The sequence below is a fragment of the Tamandua tetradactyla genome, chromosome 3 (genome assembly GCF_023851605.1).
Source record: "Tamandua tetradactyla isolate mTamTet1 chromosome 3, mTamTet1.pri, whole genome shotgun sequence".
Lineage (NCBI taxonomy): Eukaryota > Metazoa > Chordata > Mammalia > Pilosa > Myrmecophagidae > Tamandua > Tamandua tetradactyla.
The window spans coordinates 113389069-113401952 of NC_135329.1; the positions used below are offsets into that span (position 1 = coordinate 113389069).

Below are 12884 nucleotides of genomic sequence, written 5' to 3' on the forward strand. Positions count from 1 at the left end.
GTCTTTTTTAAAAAATGTATAATCTTTCAGTGCCTTAACTCCTCTGATCCTATTTTTACAGAACAGTACTTCTCTTTCATATTCATTCTTGCTTATAAGATTTGTCTTCTCTCTTTTGATGTAGATTGAAAAGAGAGAGAAAATGTCCCTGTGCAACTACATCAGTTCCTACAGCTAACTACTCCTTTTCTTTCTCATCAGAATCATTTGCAATTGCATTCTCAGAATTTCATTTTTTTTTTTTTTTTTTTTTTTTAGAGCTTTGTGTTCCTCTTGAGCCAACCTCCTTTACAGAAATTCTCACCAAGGGAACTTAATTTTTTCTCTGACCATTAAAATGATGACTGCAATTACTGAACATCACTTCGTGACAGGAATTTCATGTGCATTATCTCATTTCCTCTCTACAACTCTCCTATAAGGTCGCTTCATTATCTTCGTTGTACAGATGTGAAGACTGGAGTTCAAAGAGGAAAAGCATAGGCAGTAAGAGACAGAGCTGGGTAGAATTTCAGGTACTTTTGGCTCCAGAGTCTGTGCTGGAGCCATTATATTTATATCTGGAATACTCACCTATGGAGCCAGAATTAGCCCTTCCTAATTATTTTCTCCTATAAATTATTGAATGATTTAATTATTCCTATTATCAATATCAAATATTGCATCAGTTGGATTGTGTTTAGCTGCATGTCACAGAAAACCACCTCAAAAGGATTTAACCAAAAAGGATATTTATTGACTCACACAACTAAAAATTCAGAGGTAGGGTTTGTTGATTCAGTGATTCAAAGATGCCATCATGAAGTGGGGCCATTTTGTCATCACTCCAACTTCATCCTAACACTCACTGCTCTCATTGTTGTGGGATGCCTGCCAGTGGCAGTGTAAACTGTGTCCTTCCTCTCTTACATCTGGTGAGAAAGAGGAAGATCTTTCTCAGAAATCCCAAGAAATGCCTTCTTTCACCTCATTGATTTGAATTATAGCACATACCCATTTCTTAATATAACCAGGAAATGCACGTTGACTTGGATTAATCCCAAATCCAGGACCGGGTTCTGCAATTATGAGTCATATAATAGATCTCTGAACAATAACACAATTCTGTTTGGAAGAAGGAGAAGAGAAATATAGGGTAGGCCGTCAGCCGTATTTCCCAGATCAGCACGTTGGCTACCTAACATTCACATGCACTCTTCTGCTCAAACATTTACTTTCAAGGTCCTCATACTTACTTGAAACCACTTACTGTTCCGCAAAGCCTCATATAGCTACTATAGCTGAACCCAAGAATCTGAGTTTTGTGTGCAATTCAGGAATTGTGCCAATTTGAAACTATTATGTTTCAAATATGTTTCAAACTAAGAAAAGCCATATTCTAATCCTGATCCAGTTTTGTGGGACCAGACAAATAGTTTGGGGTGGAACCTTTGGTTAGATTGTTTCCATGGAGCTAGACCCACACAATTGTGGGTGTGACCTTTTGATTAGATGGATATGTGACTCTGCCCATTTAAGATATCTTGATTAATTTACTGGAGTCTTTTAAAAGGGGAAACAGTTTAGAGACAGCTCAGAGTAGACAGAGATACAGACATTTGGAAGTGCCTGGAGTGCAACAGAGTGAGAAGAAACGTAGACATGGACATTTTGAGACACAGAGCCCAGCAGATGTCATCATGTGCCACCCCAGAGGATGCAAAACTAGCCAGAATCCAGAGTTTTGCCCAGGAGCAGCTAAGTGATGTCCCAGAGATGCTTAGAGAGGAGACCACAGGCACCAGAAGCTGGAAGCAACAGAACCGGGAATAAGGAACAGCACACACCAGACACATGCTTTCTTATGTGACAGAAACACCTTGACAAAAAAAGGAATTTTCTTGAGTCAAGGTGTTTTTCTATGGATGCCTTAGTTTGAATATTTTTATGGCCTTAGAACTGTGAACTTGTAACTTAAACTCCCTTTTGCAAACCGTTCCATTTTTGTTATATTGCATTCTGGTAGCGTTTAACAAACCAAAACAGGGATGATGATATCTCTCTGTCTAAAAGATCTGCCACCAAAGCACTCACTTTGAAGAATTGAAAGAGTTTTTTTAAATTCTTGAAGAGAATTGGAAAGAAGGAATAACTACAGTTGAAATTCCTGTTTGGAAAATTGGAAGCATATAGCAGTCCCTGGTCTTTAGCTCATGTGATACTCTGTCGGGCAGAAATTGTATGAGCTTCCTGCCCTGGCTGTGAACTGATTTTCTAGGTCAACCAGTCTGGTAGCCCCTGGTACTGCTTTCTGGAAGAGTCTCAGTTACTCATGATCTTCCATTGTCACAGCTGAAGAAGACATGGCAGAGAATACTCTTTACCACTGTTCTGGTTTGCTAGCTGCCAGAATGCAATATACCACAAACAGAATGGCTTTTAAAAAGGGAATTTATTAAATTGCAAACTTACATTTCTAAGGCTGTGGAAGTGTCAAAATTAATGCAAGGTTATGACAATGTCCAAATTAAGGCACCAACAAGAAGTTACTTTCACTCAAGAAAGACCAATGAAGTTCAGGGTTTCTCTCTCAACTAGAAGGGCACATGGTGAAGTCTGCTAGCATTCTCTCCCAGCTTCTTGTCTCATGAAGCTCCCCCCCCGAGGTGTTTTCCTTCTTCATCACCAAAGGTCTCTGGCTATGTGGGTTCTAAAGCTTTTTCCAAAATGATTCTCTCTTAAAGGGCTCCATTAAGCAACTCCACCTTAAATGTGTGGAGACATCTCCATGGAAACCATCTAATCAGAAGTTACCAACCACAACTGAGTGTGTCACATCTCCATTGAAACAATCAAAAAGATCCCATCCAGCAATACTGAACGAGGATTAAAGGACATAGCTTTTCTGGGATACACAACCTATTCAAACCGGCACAAGCAACAATCCTTCCTCAGGGCTGAGGGAAATATTAAGAAGTTTTCTGCTTTTCTTAGCCAAACATGGGTTCATTTTGTAATGCAATTCCTTTAGAAGTTCAGAACACTTTTGTTTTATTTGTTTCTAGTCTATTATATCAGGTTTTAATAGCCGTAGAGACCTTCGGCTATTAAACTATTTAGTTTAATAACTAAATAACTATTCTGGAAACCTCAGGCTCGAAGCTACAACTTCCAGGCCCTGCCTATTTCTCTGGTACTCTGTCTAATGGATGCAATCTTCATCTTGGAATTAAACCTCAAGATTAATTGAAGAAGTAGGTGGTTCTTCATCTTATGAAATGGCATGGGCTAACATCCTGAATTTTTTATTTTCCTACCAATTGCCTAATGCAATAGTGTGGGTAGGCATATGGTGTAAGTTCAAAATAATAGATCAGAGTTGAATCAGATATTTTGCTAGAATGTTGGAATCCTGACTGCACTCCACCCTAACTTCTCCACTCTCACTTTCTTCTTCATAGAACCTGTTACTCAACAGTGCATACTTGCATCTATTTGTTTTAAAAAATATTGTAGCCACATTTCTTCCTCCTTCTCCATATTCAGTATTCTTCCACTCTTGACTGTCTTTTTCACTCTGTAATTCCATGGATTATAGGAAAGCCAACAGAGACAACAAGTGAATTTATGCTGATATTACTTTCAAACAGGTTTAAAAATTGTATATTCCATGCAACTATGTGATGATATTGTGAATTACTGATTATATATGTAGAACGGAGTGATCAAAAGTTAGAATGCTTGTGTTTGTTTTGTGTTTTTTGGTATTTAAAAAAATTTTTTTAATTAAAAAAAAAATTGCATATTCCTAGGCAGCAGTTCAGGAACCCAAAAAGAGGTCTGTGCCCTGAGAGATTAAAGCAGAGTTAGTGATTTAACATGTCCAAGGACTGAGGGGGAAAATCAAGGACTTTGTTAGAAATCATAAGAACTAGAACCAACCCTAAAATGTAAGGTTAGAAATTATGGAGGAGAATATCAGGGAAATACTTCTTTACAGATAAACTTGCATAAATTTCAATTAAGTGTGTATGTAATATATCCCTACTGAAGTTATCTTTGAGCAAAAGTATGCTAATTTTCTGAAGTAAGTATTAAATTATCACAGAAAAAGAAAGCACAGACCTACCACGTCTATTTCCTAGAGAAAAATCTTCTTAATCCCCTGACCGTCTACCTATGACTAGTAGCAACAAAGAGAGTTTAGGATGATCAACAGATATCATAAGGCTGTATCACAATTTTATCTCTCCCCACACGGCATTAGTTTTCTATTGCTACTGAAACAAATTGTCACAAACTTAGTGACTTAAAACAACACAAATAAATTGTCTTGCCTCTGTGTATCTTAGAAGCCCAACAGCATCTTACTGAGTTAAAATGAAGATGTCAGCAAGGATGCATTTCTTTCTGGAGGCTCTAGAGGAGAATCTTTTTCCTTGCCTTTTGTAGCTTCTAGAGACTGTCCTTCCCTGGCGATGGCACGCTTCCTCCATCTTCAAACACAGCAGTGTTACATCTCTCTCATCCCTCTTCCATACCCCCACCCACCTCTGGCCAGAGCCAGGAAAACTTCTCAGCTTTTAAGAACCAGTGTCATTAAATTGGGCCCAGCTGCATAATCCAGGACTCCTATCCACTCCATAATCCAGTCTCCCTATCTCAGGGTCCTTAACTTAATCACATCTGCAAAGTCCCTCTTACCATGAAGATGATACATTCTTGGTTTCCAGGGATTAGGACCTGAACATCTTTTGTGGGGCCATTACTCTGACCCCCACAATCGTGTTGAATAGGACATAATAACATCACTTAAATGATAAATACTTGGAACCCTGCATTATTTTTTATACAAATAAAGAAAATTACAAATACATAATGTCAACTATGAATAAAAAGAGTAGTTGGAGTTAAAGAAGGATACAAGGGTGAAAAAGTGTACTTGAGAAATATTCCTTATTAAGAAAACAAGATTGTAAGTGATAACTACCTTGAAAATAAGTGATCACCATAAGTTAATTGATTTAATCATCAAGAAAATACAATTTTCTTATATCGTAATTTGATATAAATCATGATAAGGGCTTAGAAAATAAAAATATATTGAAGAAAAGCAAAGAGAAAGGGTTTCAGGCGTGTTTTGTAGAACACATAATATTAGAATGAAAAACTGTTGATAAAGTTGTTAAACTTGCATGCAGTCTAGGTTTCAAATCCCATAGAACCCAAAATATTGCGTAGATAAACAGGGTGAACTGGATCTTGATAATATCTTGATGGAAGCTCCCATTGCACCCTAAAGGGCACTCACTGTCTTGAATCTATTTTCTTTTTCTTTTCCATGAATGCATTGTTTTTTGCATACAGAACAAAATTTGGCGACAGCTTTCAGATCTGAATGACTAATGAATTGCTCATCTGTGTGCAGGATCTCCCTGGTGCAAGCTCTGTGTAAGCCTCCATTCCTCCCTATTCAAAGATGACACTGTTGATTGTGATGATCTTATCCATGTATGCAGCTCCAGCTGAAAAGACAAACAAGAGACCAGCATTCCTTTCTAAAACCCCATGCCCTTGAACTGTGTCCTTTGTCTGTAGGCGCAGTCTGCTGTTTGACAAGCCTGTGTTCTGACTTTTCCTTTATGGAGCAGCCCACATGAGCAGCTCACTCTGAATAAGTCACCTCATCCGTTTTTTTCTGAGGTTTATCAGTCTTGTTTTTGTCTTAGAGATGCCCAAGCCTATGATCTACTTGATGTTCAAGGTACCCTTATTATAATTCTTTGACATACAATTTTCTATTTGAAGCTACATATGTGGATGATCCCAATAGAACCCTTCCAGGATTCCCAAACAATAGTCAAAGATACGGGTCACAGAGAGCTACACAGAAACAACAAAACTTGATTCCTTTCCCAGTAGAACTTCCCAGACAGGAGGGAGGGGAGAATAATTAAAATTATATGGGAATAAAATAAGATTATAAAGTAAAGCTCTTCTATCCTTCTCTTTTCTCCCTGTATGAAAAAAAAATCAGAATTTTAATTGTTTTTGGACAATGGAGCTGGTGGCCACATTGAAAATTTAGAGTTCTATCAGGCTACCTTCAGATCCCTGCATTTAGATCTTAAAATTTTAATTATGGCTAACATTTATTGAGCACTTCTTATGTGCCAACACTGATTTAAACACACTAAAATAACAGTGTCAATTTAAACCTTGCAGCAACTGTAAAAGGTACATACTATTGTTATCACCATTGTATAGATAGGAAAATTGAAGTATAGAAAAGTTTCTAGTTCATTCAGCTGAGTGGAGGAACCAGCTTTCAAATCGAGGCGGTATTATGCCAAAGCCAGCTTGCTTAGCTGTTATATTATACTGTTTCCCATATTTCCTATTTTGGGGCACAGCTGGATATGAAATCAGTTGCCTACACCAGGAGGGAGCTCAGTTAGAGAAGTCTTGATTTAGGTCTAGCATCTGGAACATAGTAGGCCAAATGAATGAATGAATGAATGGAATGTCTAGAATTAATTTCCAATGTCCAGCATGGCACCTAGAGCACAATAGCGGAGGGAAGGAAGGAAAGAAAGAAGCAAGGACGTAAACCTACCACATCATGGGTCAGACAGTGGTAGGATAGACATAAGACTAGATACCATAGGGAAATCAAAAAAGGCAATGCTAGCAGCAGCCATTATTTATTGAGCACTATCGATATGCCTATAACTGTGCTAAAAACTTTCTACAAAATAAGTGTAGCTTAATAGCATAATGGAGCACACAGAGCTCTCCCCATTTTACAAAAAGGAAACTAAGACTTGGAGAAGTTACGTGACTTGCCCAAGGTCAGACCACTAGTAACTAACAGACCCAGGTTTAAATCCAGGTCTCTCTGGTTCCATGGTCCAAGGACTTAACCTCTAATCCACTAAAAGGCTTTAGTCCAGCAGTCTTCAGTCTCTACAGGAGACATGTTTTCAGATGGAGCTACAATGACAAATACAAGATTCAGTTGTATTTTACAACCTAGCAAACAATTATTTCAAGGAGCTCTGCAAGTCCGGGAATATAAAACAGTTTACAGAAGTGAAGGACAGGGAGCAAACCACAAGACTCAATATTAGAGGAACTCAGGATATAGCTTATCAGATCACTAAAACAAAGACTCAAGCAAAGGGGATCTAGTGGAAGCTCATTGCATCAAACAGAATTTAAATTTACCTGAGACAAGCAACAAAGGTTACTTATGCTTAGAATGCACATGCAAGTCATGTAGACTAGAGCTTCTTAAATGCCATGTGTAGTAAAGAATTTGGGGTCCCCAAAGAGAGAGCCAACCTTTGCTCTCAGTTTCGGGGGTAGTAATCTATGTGGTATTTGATAGCAGTGTATTGTTTATGGCAGAGGCTGGCCCACTGAATCTTAGGATGGGAACAGCCACACATGATTGTCTTAGGTTGGGGACTGTCCATGCCAGAAAAATAAGCCACATGATTTGAGAAGGGTGGGATTGGGTCACACAGTATCGGTCAACCTGGAGATTGAGATCATCATGTGGGCATCAATCAGTCAGTCGTGTCTATGTAATGAAACCCTAAACACTGAAGGTCAGGTGAACCTTCTTGGTTGGCAGTACCTTATGTAATTGTCACAGATTGATCCCCAGAGGATGATCTGTCCTGACTCTGTGGGAGAGAACAATAGAAGTTTCATGGTTGGAAACCTCCCAGATTCTGCCTTGGAAGTCTGTCTCTAGCCTATTTTAATCTGTCTCTTTCCCTGTAATAAACTATAACCCTGAGTTTAATGGCTTTCAGTGAATTCTGTGAGGCCATCTTGCAAATTAAGACGGATAGCCTACCACTGCTAAGGTCAGGACAGTCCTCGGGCACCAGGTAGGAATCGAGTCCATGGATGGCAGTTGTGTCCCACTGAGTGGACAGAAGAGATCTGAGAACTCTGGGAATTAGGCTATCTTTTAAAAAGCCCTTGCTCTTTCTCAAAGCTTTTAGAACAAACCTTGCCTCTACCCCAACTCCTTCCTGTCTCCTTTATGTATATTACTTATTTTTTTCTCTTCTAATGCAAATACCTCACCTATTTCTTTAAATATCTAGAGTTATTTCATTTCTTCTTGGGCCAATATTCCTAAATTGGAAGTTGGGCCAGGCCAGATGACAAAATCTGGGTTTGAAGATTGGTGAGACTGATGACTCAGACTAGGTATAAGTTTGCCTTTGCTTTGTTGCAGTACCTACCAGACCAGAAAACAGGCGGTGCAAAGGACACACAAAAGCAAGGACGTACACAGAGAATCTGTTTCCTCACCTCCTCACTTCCTCACATAGGCATACCCCAAGTTCCCTGGTTCTGGTGGCCTGTCCAGAGTGAGGGGCCCCACAGGTCACTGGAGACTGGAATCCACTGACGGCGTTCGGCTGTTTGTACTGTTTGGCTGGGGTTGGTGGCCACATCACCATTCAAGTCTACCTGCAACTAGATATAGAATTTCATTTTGTGCCACGGTTACATCTACCAATTCCCCATTCATCTTTTTTCCATTGTCAGATCTCATTCAGGCAGCAGCACTGGACCTAATCTATTAAAGAAATCTATAGGAAAACTGAACTTTACATACAAAAGTAATTTTTTATATATGTCTTGAAAAAAATACTTGTTTTGTATATTGTGTTCTTCCAAACATGAACACATTATCCCTGTAAACTGAGGCACTGAACTGAGTGGGTTAACTGAGACAAAACATCTAGCACGGGAAGACACAAAGGAAACCACTGGCAAAAATTACTGGAAAATAAATCTCAGGAATACTCATTTATTCCTTTGGCTTTACGACACTACATCCTTTCTACGAGTATATTTTCTTTGAGAACAATGTGCTAATGGCATACCTACTGAGAAAATGATGTATCAGAAAGCTAAATAACATAGTCTATGTTATTGGTTGAACAATAATTGAACATTACTATGAACAATGTTCATGCAATATAATGCAATGGAGAAGCAGCTTTAGGCTTTGTTTTGAAGGGTCCTTTTGCTAAACTATTATTTTGGTTCAGTGGTTCGAAAGTTAGGCTTTGTTAACCAGTTTCTTTATGTCAGTGGGAGACTTGCTTCTAAATTTGTATGTGTGGTACTTGGAGTGCTTCCAGTTCAGTGTAGTCACCTGAAAGAGTACCTCCTGAGAATCCAGTGTTAGCAATGGCTCTTGTTGACCCATCAGTGTAATCAGCTACAATGCATCATTCTTGATATAGGAGATAATTTTACTTTTATCATAAAAGTCAAGGATTATTGATTTGACTACAAAATTTCATCTTTACAGATATTTTAAATGAGATTATGTTACAGGGGACCTTGGGGGAATCAGGGGATGATTAAGTAAGTGACACATTTATAGGTGTCCAATTAAAGCAGTGGTGGAAAAAAGAAAGTCACAAGGTTTACTTAAGTAATGATCTATATTTGTGTTATTATCAGTGAACATGTAACACGGCAAGTAGCTGTGCCTTTAGTTTGTTTTGCTGGGGGTAGCTCAGGTTATTTGTTATGAATCCCCATGTTGTTTTTAAAGGCTTAATTTCACAACATATTTAACCACCTCCTAACATTTTATTTGGAATACCTTTTATTTTCTTTAAGTATTTCCTTAAATATCATGTTATTTCCTTTAAATATCATGTGAAATATCCATGTATATAGATTTATAGTAGTTGCTTAACAGGAATTCAGGGCTGTACCCTCCTCTTGTCCCATTAGTTAAAGTACGAGATTTATCATTGCTGCTCTCCTACTTTGTGCAAGTTTCCATGATAGGAACTTTATATAGGTTTTATGTATACCACAACCAAATAATATGTACTTTGGTGCTATGAATAACTTATAATTAATAATTCCAGTTAGATTAACAATACTTATAACTTAGGCCATGTGTGCCAGTTTGAATCTGTTGTATACCCCAGAAAAGCCATGCCCTTTAATCCTCATTCAGTATCACTGGTTGGGACCTTTTTAGTTGTTTCCATGGAGATGTGATCCACCTAATCGTGGGTGGTAACTTTTGATTAAATGTTTTCCATGGAGATGTGTCTCCACCCATTCAAGGTGCAGTTGGTTACTAAAGCCCTTAAAGAGGGAGCTATTTTGGAAGAAGCTTCAGAGCCAACAGTATGGACAGAGTCCTGGGGAAGCTATTCAAGAAGGCTGGAGAGAAAGCTAGCAGACGTTGACATGTACCTTTCCAGCTGAGAGAGAAACCCTGAATGTCATTGGCCTTCTTGAACCAAGGTATCTTTCCCTGGATGCCTTAGAGTGGACATTTTATAGGCTTGTCTTAATTTGAACATTTTTACAGCCTTAGAACTGTAAACTTGCAGCTTAATAAATTCCCCTTTTTAAAAGCTATTGCATTCCAGCAGTTTGCAAACTAGAACATCATGTCATACCTACTCTCATAAAAAAAAGAATGTTTTACCAAAATAGAGGGAGATAAACAACATTATTTTTATTTAGAATAGATTGATAGATTTTTACATTACAAGGGAGGTCTAAATAATTGACAAAGAGAGTCACACTGGGTTTGATAGGAATAAAATGTTGTGATACAGTGTTAGGCAGACTTATCTAAGGTTGGCTTCCATGTAAACTGATGTTCTCAGATGGAAAATCAAAGTGGCACTAGAAAACTCACATTTATGACAGATAAAACTTATAGAGTGGCTCATTGTTGAAATATGGGGAGATAGCCTTGGAATCTATCAGAATTGGTGGATATAAAGAGCCTCAGTATGAGACAAATACTCGTATACAAATGATATTAGAATTCTCAAATTGCTTTTAATTTAATTAATGGATCTCACTATAGAAAAGGTGATAGATTTAGTGTTGGTGATTTCAAAAGTTAGCAAAAGTGTGCACATGCCTCCAATTGGTTCAAGTGTATTTAGGTTATATATTCTTTAAAAGAAAATTAAGGTAAAAAATAAATATGTCATCATTCATGGGTGGCAAAGAAGGAAGAAGAGCTTTACAGAAGGAAGCTATAGACATCTGCATAGAGATTCACTGGGTATGCTTATCTGCATAAACATGCAAAAGTCCTCCACGAGACCTAGCCGAGGTGGGCCTCTGGGCAGTGCTGATAGCTTAAGCGAGATACCAGAGGCTTTGCAGTGCTGAGACACTGAATTTCCAGCTTATCCAAAGTAGAAAGAGCTGCTTGAGCAATGTGGGCACTCAGATGAGGCCTCAGAAAGGCTACACATAATCACCAGGATGTGGATAAGGACAACGCCCTAGAATTGAGTTCAAAGGAGAAACAGACCTACCATAAAAAAGAATAAAAGACAAGCCTCAAAAAGCTAAAAGGATCTGGCAGTGGTGAAATTCCCTCTCATGAAAAAAAGTTTGCTCTTTAATGAAAGGTAACATAATCCAGGTACCCGACAGGATGTTATCTGTAATGATGCAATAAAAATTGCTAGAGATGTGAAGAAGCAGCAGATATGTTCCATCATCACAAAAGAAGCAGACATTAAAAACAGACATTAAGATGGTCAAGATAGTGAAGCACTTCAAAACAGCTATTATAAAGATGTTCAAAGACTTAAAGGAAAAGATGGTCATATTGAGTGAATAGATGGGGAATCTCAGAATAAAAATATAAAAAAGAACCTAATAGAATTTCTAGAACCGAAAAAATACAATTTTACTGAATGCGCTTAGCAATAGAAAGGCATCTAAAGAATAAAGGATTAGTAACATAAAGATAGATCAATAGACATTATCTGATCAGAAGCACAAAGAAAAAAGCTTGAAAAAACAGAACAGAACTTCAGTGACCTATAGAACAAAATCAAAGAGTCTAACATATATGCAATTGGATTCCCAGAGGGGAAGGAGAGAGGAGCCAGAAAATACATATTTGGAGAAAAAATGACATATATTCCCCAAATCTTATGAAATAAGTCAATTTGCAGATCCAGAAATCTCAGCAAACCCCAAGCAGAATATATGCATCAAACAAATAAAAACAACCTAGAAACAGCATTTTAAAACTGAAATCCAAAATTAAAATAAAAATATTAAAGATTTAAAGAGGAAGAAAGATAAGTTACATTTATGGAAACTATGAATTACTACAGATCTCACCAAAAATGAAGGAAAAGTATCTAACATGCTGAAAGAAAAAACTATAAATTCCTCATCTGGTCACTTCTATTCAAAATTATGTTGGATTGCCTAGCTAGTGTAATAAGAAAAAAAGAGATGGAAAGAACTATTCACAGATGACATGATTATTTAACTAGCAAATCATAAGGAATCTTCAGCATTACTAGTGGAAGTAAAATAAGTAAATTGAGAAAGATCAATTCAAAATAAATAAAGAAAAAAGAATTTATCTGTATGTAAGTTGCTAACAATTGGAAAATGAAATTTTAAAATTTAGATTTGTAACTACATCAAAATAAGTGTGGAAATACTTAAAAATAAATTTAGCACAAGTTATCTAAGCCTGATACATCAAATCCGCAAAACACAGCTGAGAGAAAATTTTAAGGCCTAATAAAATGAACAAATATAGCATGTGCATGGATTAGAAGACTTGATATTAGGAAGATTTCCAGCCTCCCCAAATTGTTGTATAGAATCAACACAATCCAATTCCCAACAAGCATTTCTGGTAGATATTGACAGGTTGAATCTAAAATTAATATGGAAATGAAAACAACCAAGAATGGCCAAAATGATCTTGAGAAAAATCAATGGGGAAAAAAAGCATTTTCAATAAATGGCACTAGAATAGTTAATAAACAAATGGAAAGATAAACAATCATACAAACACACTTTTACTCCTTCCTCACTACATGCACAAAAATCAA

The 12884-nt window shown here is 37.4% G+C and overlaps 1 protein-coding gene and 1 long non-coding RNA gene across 3 annotated transcripts in view; one reads left to right on the forward strand and one right to left on the reverse strand.

Moving 5' to 3' along the window:
* Nucleotides 1-12884, forward strand: part of ARHGAP15 (Rho GTPase activating protein 15) — a 612447-nt gene that overhangs the window by 516504 nt on the left and 83059 nt on the right. The gene's annotated exons all lie outside the window — the stretch shown is intronic.
* LOC143677597 (uncharacterized) overlaps nt 4562-12884 on the reverse strand; it is a 32524-nt gene continuing 24201 nt past the window's right edge. Inside the window, exons 2-3 of the long non-coding RNA XR_013172712.1 lie at nt 8314-8481; nt 4562-5504 (exon numbers count right to left, since the gene is read on the reverse strand). This is a non-coding gene — a long non-coding RNA (uncharacterized LOC143677597). The remainder of the gene's footprint in view (nt 5505-8313; nt 8482-12884) is intronic.